Genomic DNA, 14138 nt, shown 5'->3' with positions numbered 1-14138 from the left:
TGAGACACCCTGTAGGGAGAACGAGGTACAAATGTGAGTATACATCAGAATAATATTGTACTCTTATGTTTTGTGAACATGCTGTTGTTTGAATGTCCCTGATATCTTTAGAAACAAAAAAAAATAGACGGTTTTGTAATTTAACATGTGTTTTCACCGAAACAAAAGTTTGAGACACCTTGTAGGGAGAAAAAGGCACAAAGGTGAGTATACCCCGATATTATGTTGTAGTCTCATATTTTTGAATATTTTATTTTTTAATTTCTCTGATATCTTTAATAACAAAGAAACTAGACGGTATTACTATTTAATATTATGTTTTTCTATGTTTCACATGTGTGATGTGACGCATGTCGACAGTTAAAACACATGTTAAAGAGTAATATCGTCTAGTTTCTTTGTTATTAAAGATATCAGAGAAATTAAAAAAATTAAATATTCACAAAATATGAGACTACAACAAAATATCCAGGTATACTCACCTTTGTGCCTTTTTCTCCCTACAAGGTGTCTCAAACTTTTGTTTCGGTTAAAACACATAAATATGTTAAATTACAAAACCGTCTATTTTTTTTATTTCTAAAGATATCAGGGACATTCAAAAAACAAAATGTTCACAAAACATAATACTATAAACGATTTCGATATATACTCCCATTTGTACCTCGTCCTCCCTACAGGGCGTCTCAAACTTAACATAAGAAAAACATTTCTTTTCTTCCACCCGGTATAAGTACAAAAAAAAGTTTGAGTAAACCTTTGCATAACTGTGTAAATACTAAAGAAAAGTCTAAAATAATAACAAAAAAAATTAGCGGAATCCGTTAATCTATTCACGAAAAAATCTACTATAAAAATTCAATAGAATTTTCTATATCCCTAACTTTTGACGAGCAGTTTACATTAAAGAATCATTCACGTTTAGAGCGGGTTGTATCGTCGCCCCCGTTAGCGAAATTATTCAGATTCGATTTTTTTGCACATACTTACTCAAAAAGAGGTTCTTATATTAACCCTTAAACGCCCAAGGGTGGGTAAAAAATGTCCACTTAATGCGTATTCCCTTGTTACATATTTATTACGTGTTTAAATTTTTTTTTTTAAATTATTTATTGTTAAAAAGACAGCCCTTTATCGAATGTTAATTTGATTCTACCGATATTTTTGAAAATAAAAGTAGCATCTTGAGTTAAATATGAGTGGGCATAAAAAATACACCCTTGCTAAAACTTATTACTAAAGGTTTCTATATAATTTCTCGTTGGTAGGAAGATCATCCATTTTATTATCGACGTATAATTACATTATCTACATAATTATCCGCCAATGAGGAGGTTTAAAGGAAGAATGTGAAGAAAATCGACAAATGTGAATTACTGGTTTTTACTGGTATGTTAATTTTGAAATACATTGTAACTTTGTTGTAAGGTTTGTAGATTATTTATATTAATATTTTAGAAGTTGCTGTGTTTATTAAGCATAAGAGTCTTAAGTTTAATCCATTTCCAACAACTCTCAATAAATATATAAATTAGCTATTTTCGAGGTAGATATTTTTTACCCACCCTTGGACGTACATGGAACCTAAAAAAGGTTGGGCGTTTAAGGGTTAAGTCCACAGGGTGCCAGGCGGTGCCGTGGTCGAAAAATTATTTAAACAATTCTTTTTAAACAAATTCACAAAAATAATTTTTTCATTTCGATCAATTTTTTTTTAAATAATTTGGGCCATTCTAAACAAAAAAGGTCTCTTGTCATTTTTCTCTAAAATTGATTGTTGTCGAGTTATACGCGATTTAAAATTTGAAAAATGCGAAAATGGCCATTTTGAAGGCTTAATAACTCAATTAAAAATTATTATTATGAAAGTCAAAAAGAGACAAAATCAAAGTTTAAAACCCCTCCTTCAAGCTCTTGAAGAAATTTTTGTCATTATTTTATTACAAAGCTGTTATTTTTAATTATCAACAATTAGCGCTATAGTCCAGGCTGTATCGTCGCCCCCGTTAGCGAAATTATTTCGATTAGATTTTTTTGCACAAACTTATTCAAAAAGAGGTCCTTATAACAAATTTACAGGGTGCCAGGTGGTATCTTGGTGGAAAAATTGATTAAACAATTTTTTTAAAACAAATTCACAAATATAATTTTTGCCTTCGAACAATTTTTTTTAAATAATATGGGTCATTCTGAGCAAAAAAGGTCTCCTGTGATTTTTCTTTAAAATTGATTGTTGTCGAGTTAAACGCGATTTAAAATTTGAAAAATGCGAAAATAGCCATTTTCAAGGCTTAATAAAACTAAGCGTATCGCGTATAACTCGACAACAATCAATTTTAGAGAAAAATCACGAGACTTTTTTGCTCAGAATGACCCAAATTATCTAAAAAAAATTTGTTCGAAGTAAAAAAATTATTTTTGTGAATTTGTTAAAAAAATTTGTTTAAAAAATTTTTCGACCACGGCATCGGCACCGCCTGGCACCCTGTGGATCTGTTATAAGGACCCCTTTTTGAGTAACTTTGTGCAAAAAAATCTAATTGAAATAATTTCGCTAACGGGGGTGACGATACCAACTGGACTATAACGCTAATTGTTAATAATTAAAATTAACAGCTTTATAATAAAATAATGACAAAAATTTTCCTCAGGATCTTGAAGAAGAGGTTTTAAACTTTCATTTGATCACTTTCTGACTTTCATAACATAATTTTTAATCGAGTTATTAAGCCTTGAAAATTGCCTTTTTCGCATTTTTCAAATTTTAAATCGCATATAACTCGACAACAATTAATTTTAGAGAAAAATCACGAGAGTTTTGCTCAGAATGACTCAAGTTATCTAAAATAAATTTGTTATAAATAAAAAAAATATTTTTGTGAATTTGGTTAAAAAAATTGTTTAAAAAATTTTTCGACCACGGCACCTCCCAGCACCCTATGGATTTGTTATAAGGACCTCTTTTTGAGTAAGTTCGTGCAAAAAAATCGAATCGGAATAATTTCGCTAATGGGGGCGACGATAAAGCCCCGTCTAGTTTTGAATTGAGTATTGAGTACTATCTAATATTTATATTGATGAGTTTTTTCCGTGTTCACCATCTGTGTTATGTTACATTTTACCACAGAATGAAGAGTAGAATATACATAGAAGGATGTGAAGAAGACGAAGAATAAGCCTTTATTACATCGGCGTAGCTAGCCTCAGTTTTCAGGGGGGCCTGGGCCCAGTGATGTCACAGCTTACCGAATTCCTGACAAATCTACCGAAGTATCTTTTTTTCTACCGAAAAATAAAAATTCTTAATTTTCTCTATTATTCTGTTATTTTTTAATTTATACAGGGTGTAACAAAAATACAGGTCATAAATTAAACCACATATTCTGGGACCACAAATAGTTCGAATGAACCTAACTTACCTTAGTACAAATATGCACACAAAAGAAGTTACAGCCCTTTGAAGTTACAAAATGAAAATCGATTTTTTTGAATATATCGAAAACCATTAACGATTTTTTGTTAAAAATGGACATGTGGCTTTCTTATGGAAAGAACATGTTAAAGAAAAATTATAGTGAAATTTGTGCACCCCATAAAAATTTTATGGGGGTTTTGTTCCCTTAAACCTCCCCAAACTTTTGTGTCCGTTTCAAATAAATTATTATTGTGGTGCCATTAGTTAAATTCATTATTTTTAAAACTTTTTTCCTCTTAGTATTTTTTCGATCAGGCAGTTTTTATCGAGTTACGGCTTCTTTTTTAATATGTTTACATAAAAATTTTATGAGGGTTTTATTCCTTTAAACCCCCCAAATGTTTGTGCACGTTACAATTAAACTATTACTGCGGTACCATTAGTTAAACACAATGTTTTTAAAACTTTTTTGCCTCTTTGTATTTTTTTGATAAAGCATCTTTTATCGAGATGTGGCTTCTTTTTTAATATGGTTCAAAATATACTTAAAAATGTAAATCATAAATAAATTTTCATATTATTACCAAGTCTCCATAATCGTACTTTACCATATACAAATATGTGTTGGATTTGACAAATATTCAAATATCTCGATAAAAACTGACTTTTCGAAAAAGTACTAGGAGACAAAAAAGTTTTTAAAGACTTATGTTTAACTAATGGCGCTACAATAATAATTAAATTGGAACGTACACAAAAGTTTGGGGGGTATAAAGGAACCAAACTCCCATAAAATAAATTTTTATGGGGTGTCCAAATTTCATTATCATTTTTTCTTAAAATACTACTGCCATAAGAATACCACATGTCAATTTCTAATAAAAAATCTCTAATAGTTTTCGATATATTGGAAAAAATCGATTTTCATTTTGTAACTTCAAAGGGCTGTAACTTTTTTTCCGTGCACATTTGTACTAAGATAAGTTAGGTTCAATCGAACTATTTTTGGTCCCAAAATATGCGATTAAATTTATGACCTGTATTTTTGTTACACCCTGTATAAAACATGACAACTATTAATAAATATTTGTTGTTTGTTTTGATATTACATAATTGCTGTTCATTATTAAAAATCTTTTTTGGTAGTTGTCCTGATAGATTAGACAATTTTCAAGAATCCTTGAATTTGCTTGCAGTTACTTAGCTTGCGACACATGTTCAGCAGATACAGATATCAATTTTATGACCACTTTTGTCCTTTTATATTATGATTTTGGGGCTAATGTTAATGTAGTTTCCTGTATAGTGAATACTGTTAAGGATTGTGGCCTATTTCCATATAGAAGATAATGTCAAACTAAGAATTGAGAGATAAGAATTTGTGAGATAAAAAGAAATGAAACTTGTAGACGTGGGAACTTTAGCAATAAAAACCTATAAATTTACATTATATTTATTGTATAGGAGTATGTCAACTAAAACTGTCACTGTCACAGTGGCAGTTGCCAAACTCGACCGATACTTCTAAAGATGGAAAACAATAAATATAATGTAAATTTATAGGTTTTTGTCTCTAAATTTCCCACCTCTACTAGTTTCATTTCTTTTTATCTCACAACTTAATATGTTTTCCATCATTTGCGTTATTTTGCCGGTTATTAGCGCGCTCATCACTGTATATTAAAATCTTAAAACAGGAGAAACTTATTTTGCACCTTAAAATTTTTTCTATAAAGTGTAAAAAAATCATTGTTTTGCCTATAAAACGTTCCTTGTGGATTTTAGAGAAAAATGTTTTAGCTACCTACTTTAAAAAGTTGCTAGAGTTTGGGATATGTTTTTTTTTGGGTCAAGTAAGTTTTTTTTTATATATGAATGACAAACAGTTTCGTTAGATTGTAAAATACAATTTTTTAAAACGGTCATATCTACTCTTAAGGCAAAAGTGTTGATATAATAAAAAAATTTTGCGATATTGCTCAACGAATTTCTCTGAACCCTTAAAACCTAACTGGAAAAAATGATCTGCTGAATTGGCAAGCGCCATACTTTCTGATGAGAACCTTTTGTTCAGAAATTCTCTTACAGTACCTATCAATAATTCAGTAAAAAATGTTTCTACGTGTTTCTTCTTACAAAATGAAGCTTTTTCTTATTATTATTTCTTTTTCTGAATTAGTAGCCAAAGGATCTGACACACCCTTTGATGATGTATATTGTTCTTGATATTAGAAATCAAAATCTGTTAAAAATTGACAGATTTCGCCACGTGCCGATTTTGGGAATCAACGCATGATCTAGTCTCTAGTGGATTCATTATTACTTATTACACACGTTGTTGTTTACCTCTAGGAGGCCCTCAGGTCTGCCCCCTTACGCTAGCCGTGGTATTTTGATAGATATATTTTATTATATTAGTGTAGACTATTCAGCATTCTGTCAATGCTTGTAACATTTTCTACTGGCTTATGGTATCAAATGCTTTCTCGTAGTCAACCAATATCAGTGCCACTTGTTTGATATATTTTGCAGACTTCTCTATCAGGTTCTTTATTACTGATATTACTGATACCACTAACATTAATTCAATTAATACTGCCATTAAACTATAATCATCTCTTCTTCCCCTTTTTGTGTAAACAGGACTCTGTCTGTTTTTTCAATGTGCCTCCAGTAAGTTGTCATTCCATCATTTTCGTGGTCTTCCCACTGATCGTTCTCCTACTGGGGAACCGTATCTCGCCGTCCTTACTACTCTATTTGTTGTCATTTGGCTTATGTGGTCGTTTCATTCTACTCTTGTTTTTACCCAGTTATTAACCTTGTCCACCTTGGCATCTCCGTCGTGTATCTGCACTTCTAGCTATATCCCATAGTGTTTTACCATCAATTTTTCGAAGGCTTTTCATCTCTTTTGTTTCTAGAATTATTTTTGTCCTCTCTGTCTCAGGTCGTGTTTCTGCAGCGTATGTCATTATTGGTCTGATGCCTTTTTTTATAAATTCTGCCCTTCATTTCTTTTCCGATGTTTTTATTTCTCCATATTGTTTCATTCAGGCAACCTGTGGCTCTGTTTGCTTGATTCACTTGATCTTCCACTTCCGTTTTGAGCTTTCCTTATGCCTAGGTACTTAAACTCCATGACTTGGTTCTATTATTTGACCCTCAAGCTCTAATCATTTACATCTTTTACATATTTGTTGTTATAACCATGCATTTGGCGTTTTTTGGGGAAATGTTAAATTTTCTAGCGGTTATATTAAATTGGTGCAACAGACGTTGTAAATCATCTTCACTTTTTAAGAGATTAGTATTGCGTAGTCTGCATAGCAGATTATTTTAAGTTGTTTTTCTCCCATTTGGTATCCTTTTTAAACGCTTTTATTTAGTTCAATAGATTGCGTCAAATCTTTGGATGTTAATTTGACTACCTTTTCTTCCATGCAAATGAATGAAAATTTGCAGACATATGCATTCGCGGGAACAATACACGAATAGACAACAAAAAATTTTTGTTTATGTTTATTAATTGTTTAAAAAAAAACGATTTTAATGGAAAAAGGCCTAAATACACTTGTTTTTTACAATGTAGAAACTTGAAACTTTTACGGATTGTAGCTAATGATATAACCTATACATAATTTCACTTTTTACGTTAATTGTTTACGTTATGCGTCATAAATAAACAATAAAGTTTTAAATTTTGAACACTTTATATATTTGTTTATACAGTACGATGCAAATGAAAGGAATAAATTCGTTATTTCGTAAAAAGGCGACTCTAAGGAAAAATCCCGAAAGAGGTCGATTTTTATTTTTAAATTACGATATTTTGACATATATGTCATACTAGTGACGTCATCCATCTGGGCGCGATGACGTAATCGATGATTTTTTAAATGAGAATGGGGGACATAATTTATTATTAAACACTTTTCTTTAGTTCAATCGTTTGTGTCAAATATTTAGACGTTAATTTGACTGCCTTTTCTTCAATGAAAATGAATGAAAATTTGCAGACATGCATTCGCAGGAACAATACACAAATAGTCAATAAAATTTTTTTATGTTTATTAATTGTTTAAATAAAAAAACACGATTTTAATGGAAAATGCTTAAATTCCCTTGTTTTTTACAATGAAGAAACTTGAAAGTTTTAGAGATTGTAGCTAGTTATATGAACTATACATAATTTCACTTTTTACGTTAATTGTTTACATTATGCTTCATAAATAAACAATAGAGATTAAATTTTTTTGCCGATTCCGACTAATTTTCATGTTTGTTAATCATGTTATGTTTTATACATATATTTTAATAAACATGAAGATATATTTTAATGTTTGAAAACTGTAAGACTAAAAAGTAAAAAATAAAAAAATATAATAAAAAAGAATGTGTGTACTTTGTACGCACGTAAGAAGTTATACTTCTATTATATGATTTCAACGAAATCAATATACTTTAAACAGTTTCTCTACTACTTTCCAAAAATTTTTATTAAAACAATACCAAAAATTAAAAAAATAAAAGAATAAAACACACACAAACACATTGAAAAATGCCACAAATGATTTCTGAACAATAATTGTTGCCAAAAATTTTAATTAAATACGTATTTTCTGAAAAAAATTATATAATAATATACTTACAATCATAAAATCTATAAAAAAAATAAAAAATGATATAACTTGCATTGGGCTTGAACCTACTTCCCGTGTATCCCGCCGTACGAAAGTCGGAAGCGATTTCAAACTGCACCACCTTCGCGTATACGTCATGTGGGAATATACACAAACTGAACAACTTTTTGACATTTTGTTTATATGAATTTTTATTAGTTTGATTTTTGTCGAATTAAAATACAACAATATATAGAGAAAGAAAACGATACATTAGATGAAAATTTGTAGAACGTTTGTTCGTAATCAGATTATGTAAATTAAAACATTGCCTACTAGGGGTATAGCATAGCAAGTACTAGGTAAGTACATTATTTTTTTTACATTTTCCAAATAGGTATGAAGATAATTTTTTATTGGAATACAACTAAAACATTTAGAATTACGTACCTGTGGCTTTTCAAAACTCTTTAAAAAGTCACTATAATTATAAATTTGATTTTATTTCTGTCCTCACAACAATAAAAACTAATATATTATACAACATTTTTGTTTACCGATAACCTCCATATTGAACAATTATTGACAGATCATTTCAACACCCAAGCAGAGCCCGTATAAAGAATAATATCAAACTGTCGGTGTGCGCATGCGCGCAGATCAATATAAATTCACCCTCAATCTCAATCGCGCCTAAAGAAGTATAACTTCAAAAATTTTTAGGAAACGCTTTTCTTTAGTTACGAGTGACTAAAGTTAAAAATATAAAAAAATCAACTAAAAAGCAAAAAATAAAAAAAAATTCAAACACATTCGTTAAACAAAAGCGTGGGGCGGATCTTCATCGAATAAACGGTTTTCGCCCCACGCTTTTCTTTAACGAATGTGTTTGAATTTTTTTTCATTTTTTGCTTTGTAGTTAAAATTTATAATTTTATAATATATTTTTTTAATTGATGGATTCGACCGTTACTTTATGGAAGTTCATTTTATCTAATAATAAAACACTGAAAACGTTTGTTTTCTATACTTCCACAGAATTTATTACAACTATGTGACTACAGCTGTTTCGGCAGAGTGCCTTTCTCAAGTGATATAGTTTACAATGTGTTTGCCTTTTTAAGTCTTCAACTGAAGAGGTTGAGGAGTGGGGAGCTGTTTGTCTCGAGTTGGTCATTCCGAATTATATCTGTATTTTTCAGTTTATTAATTTCCATAGATTCTAAAAAGATAGCTTAAGGCCTTTATTTTGAATATGCAGAATTTGAAACTCTTCATTGAAAGAATGATTATGATCTAGAAGGTGAAGTGCGTATGTAGAAGTGTCTGTTTTTCTATTGTTGAATGTCCTTTTGTGTTCTGCTATCCGTTTGTCAAAAGTTCTGCCAGTTTGACCGATGTACGTTTTCGGACAATCACTACACGGTAGTTTGTACACACCACTCTGTAGTTGCTTTCTCTTTCGGCTTGTATTGTTCTTAATATATTTGCTTAAGTTGTTGTTAGTTCTGAAAACTGGTGTTATTCCTTTCTTTTTTATGTATTTTTGTTGTTATCTTACCAGTATATGTGAGAGAGCAGAAGCTACTGGGTTCTTTCTGTGGTGGTGGATACACTAATTTCAGGGCTTTCTTATGGAGTTTTTGGTTTAAAATTTTGTTAACTGTTTGTTCGTTATAGCCGTTGTTTACTGCTATTAAACAAATAGATTAAGTTTTGTTCGCAGACCTCTGACGTTCTGAAAATAAACAGGTATTGACGAAGTGGCTTGAACTTTTAATTCTGTTGATTTTCTATGTTTTTTGTGAGCAATTTTGGTATACCGTTTACATTTTCACCATTACGCTGCCTTTCTTTAAGTTCTGTTTTCAGAGAATTAACTTCTGCACGTTGCTCGTTAGTTAGATTAGCCTCAATAAACACTTTTAAGCTTCTATCAAGTCTTCTTTTGTTCCTCAAGATTGATCGAACAATCTCAGAAGACTCAAGGGTTAGGCGTAATGATTGATGTCCATTTTTATTGCGTTTCCCAATTCTGGCTGAGCTCAGTATGTTGACTGGGGAGTCTGACAGACCCAAGAGGATGTCGTTGGCTCTAGATAAATCGTCTTCCTCATTGTTTTGGATTATATTAAACATCATTAAGTTACATGCTCTCTTTTGCTTCTCAGATACTTCAAACATCACATTATTATGTACCACTGGTGCAGTATTCCCGGAGCCACCCTGTGTAGACGATGAGGTGGTGGAACTTTTAATAATGGAAAGATACTTTTTAATATCATCAAGACATGATGAAAAACTAGTTCTCATACTCTTAACTTCGTCTGCTATCACACCAACTTGTTTCTCGAGCTCCTCGATTTTCTGGCTGTTGTCAATTTTGACCTCACTTAAGGCATCCTCCAGGGCTCTGACTCTATTATCAAGACTTACTGCTGACTTTATTACCGACACACAATCTCCACAAAGGTAAGGAAAAATGCGCGATGATAACACGAGGCAACGAATCTCTGTAGCACTGACACCTGAGCAACTTTTACATAAAACTTTTTTACAAAAATCACATGGATAACCAAAAACCTCCCCATTATTCTTAGGTTCTTTAAAAATACATTTGGTAGAACAATAATTGTAACATTTACCAGACATCTTTGAAAACTAGAAGAAAAAATTATTGGACGCCACTGGATTTAATTTGCTTAAAACCTTACTATTTGTGTTTCTTATAATAATCAAGTTTTGGTTTTATGATGTTCCTTTCACTGATTAAAACAACTGGTATAATCTTATCTACACTAATCAGCAAATGGTCAAAACACTTTATCCATGTTGTAGATTTTGTTTGTTAATTGGCCCTTTGTACTCATCTAAATTTAAAACAGTAAGTATTTAAATAGTATTTATAATATTATATATCAGTATGTAAAATCTACTAACATTACATTGTAAGCAGTATTGCGACAGACAAAAAAAATTTTTTCATTGTAAGCCTAAACCGAAAAAATAATAAAAAATAAAAAAGACAAACAACAAAATAAAATATGTACAAAAAAATAAAAAAATAATAATAATAATATAAAAAAACAAAACAATAAAAAAAATACATAAATCCTAATAAAACGAAGAGAAATAAAAAAATAAAAAAAAAACCAAAAAAAAACAAAAAAAAATACATAAAAAAATAATAATAAAAATAAGCAAACAAAATCATTAGGCATTTACCAACATACCAATATTGTATTGTATACAAATTTTGTTACTCAATGTACCACGTATATAAATGTAAGTATAAGTAAGCAATGGTTGATAAAACTATAAGAAAACATGACTGGCCTTTTGGCTACGCCAGTGCCATTAACTTAGTTAAAAAAAAAAAAAATTTAAAACACTGTTTTACCAGATAAATTTTCAAAATTTTCTAAGGCGATTTTATTGACTACCGAACTCATCAAATGCTCATTACTGAATGTGTTATGTGTTATGGCAGATATTTTCGATCATTCTAATTATTACTATATGTACCCCTCTTGCGTACAATAAATGGACAACGTCCTGTAATTTGACCTTGTTAAAGGCCTTCTTAAGGTACACGAAACATAAATATGCCTTTTTGTTGTATTCTAATGACTTTTTTGAACCTGCCTCATTATAGAGCGTCGTTGCATGATCTTCCTGACCTAAAACCTTGTTATTCTTCTGCTAATGTTATAATTTTATTTAGTTTGTTATCACTTTGGTTGTTAATTTTAATGTTGTGTTTAATAAATTAATTCCTCTGTAATTCTCCACTATAATCATCGATGGAATAATTAAAAACATATATTACCCGAACGTCATTTTAATAAAAAAATTTGCTATAACTATGCGAGACTAACTAAATTAAGCAGCCTATTTATTATATGCAAATAATGAGAAATAGTGATAGTAAAGAAAAATGAAGATAAATAAAAAGACAGATATAAAAAACGTTAGGTAAGCTAACTTTTTTTAAATTTTAAATATTAATAGTCGCTCAGAATCTTTTAAACATTTTTAATTAAATAACCGAAACTAAATTTTTTTATTTGAATAAATCTGAATGCCTTTTTCGTCGCCCTGTAGAGAAGAGGGCGAGCAGAAGCGGAGGAATGTATATCGCAACAGCTGAAAAGAGCAGGTGGTATCTAAAATGCAGTGCATCTTGGCTTTCCTTGGCAGATGGTATTAGTTATACTAGAGTTTTTTGTTCACGGACAAGCCCGGCCAATGATGAACACGATTTTTTCGACTCACTACTCACTAGAGGGATTCGGGGCTGGATTTCAGATATAGATAAAATTCTCGGGTTTCATTATTAAACTCGATAATAATTGCAGGAAGTATCTTTTTTAATCAATACAACTTAAAATAATTATATAAATGAGGCCCCTAGGACACAAGGAGTGTAAGTGATAATTTTTAGGAAATTGGGTTAAACGGACTCGATGTATGGAACACATAGAAAACATGGTGGCTTCAAAGTAAACTAACAATAACATGATCAAAAATGACATATCATTGAAAACATGCTCTGCAGTACGTTCCTATTTAGATTTTTATATTTGTCTAGAACTTTGAACAAAGTTTTCTCAAAACTTGGCACTTACCCCCTTGTGTCCTAGGGGCCCTCAAATATACACATAGATATGTCCAAAAGTTTGGAATATTGGAATATTTCACCTTTTATTAGTTTTTATATATAAACTCTTCTGAATAGTTAAACATCATTTTGCTTCAATTCTCATCAGTACTAAATAAATCTCAAAACCAGATAAACGATATGCAAAAAAAATGATTTAATCTCTTGGAGTAAAAACCTTACAATGTACCACTTATATTTAAAAATAAATTAGTACAGAAAAAAATAATTTTTAATAGAACTAATTATCAGTATTTCCTCCATTGGCCTGTATGCATGCCTGTAGGCGATTTGGCATGTTGTCGATTAACTGGTCGAGCTGGGCTTGGGGGAATTCTCTTCCATTCTTCATGGGCAACATCTTTTAGTTATCGAAGTGTAATAGGGGGATTGTTTCGCTTCTTGATGCGTGTTTTGAGAATGTCTCAAGCATGTTCAACGTTGTTCATGTCGGAGGAATTCGAGGGCCACTGTAATATGGATATTCCTTCTTCTTCCAGAAAATTTTGTACTGCTGCTCTTCGATGAGGAGGTGCGTTATCATGCATAAACACAAATCCATTACCTACTGCCCTACGGAATAGACGCACAACAGGATTTAAAACTTCCTCGATGTACACAGCCCCAGTGACTCTTCTCTCCAGAACCAGCAGTGCTGTCCGTGTCCACTCATAATACCACCCCAAACCGTAATGCTGCTACCTTCAAATGGAGCACGCGGTTGGGCTGTTTCTAGTCGGGCTTGTCGTTCTGGAGCCCTCCAAACCAGTGTTTTTTGCGAATTAAAAACCAAGCCAATTTTTGATTCATCAGAGGACAGCACGTTATTTCAGTTAGGACCATGATGCACCATTTGCATTGCAACATTCTAGCCCATTGCAACTTTAACATTTTGTGTTGGTAGGTTAGTTTGGGAACACGTAGTATCCTTTGATACAAATTTAGCGCATTTAGTCTGCGTGTTATTGCTAGCCGCGAAATATAATTAAGTCCTTGAAGCCTAGAAATTTCTCTGGATATACCACTTCTAGATTCCAGAAGATTTCTTCGAGCTGTCAATGTTGTAGGCCCGAGGGGCCCGAAATAAAAATCTATCCTTAAAAATACTCGAAATTGTCAGATTAAGATAAGGTAAGTTAAGTACATACAAAAGAGTGTATATTTCAAAAATCTGACGATTTGAGGGGGCGTAAGGAAATTTGTGAATCAAAAAGTTTCACAAAAAAAAGCGAATATTTCGCGAAATGAACGTCAGATCGAAAAACTAAAAAATACGTCTTCAATATTTTTCAAAAATTGATTGAATGGTACCAAACATGACCCCCACGGAGAGGGTTGGGGGGTAAATTTAAAATTTTAAATTCAAACCCGCGATATTTCGCAAAATAAACATCAGATCGGAAAACTGCAAAATACAATTTCATTATGTTTTTGAAAAATC

At 31.3% G+C, this 14138-nt stretch overlaps 1 protein-coding gene across 1 annotated transcript in view; it reads left to right on the top strand.

The window, feature by feature from the left end:
- LOC126893337 (neurogenic protein big brain) overlaps positions 1–14138 on the top strand; it is a 175836-nt gene that overhangs the window by 26738 nt on the left and 134960 nt on the right. The gene's annotated exons all lie outside the window — the stretch shown is intronic.

Source organism: Diabrotica virgifera, chromosome 10 (genome assembly GCF_917563875.1).
Source record: "Diabrotica virgifera virgifera chromosome 10, PGI_DIABVI_V3a".
NCBI lineage: Eukaryota > Metazoa > Arthropoda > Insecta > Coleoptera > Chrysomelidae > Diabrotica > Diabrotica virgifera.
The sequence above is the reverse complement of the archived record's forward strand: the minus strand, read 5'-3'. Positions and strand labels throughout refer to the sequence as shown.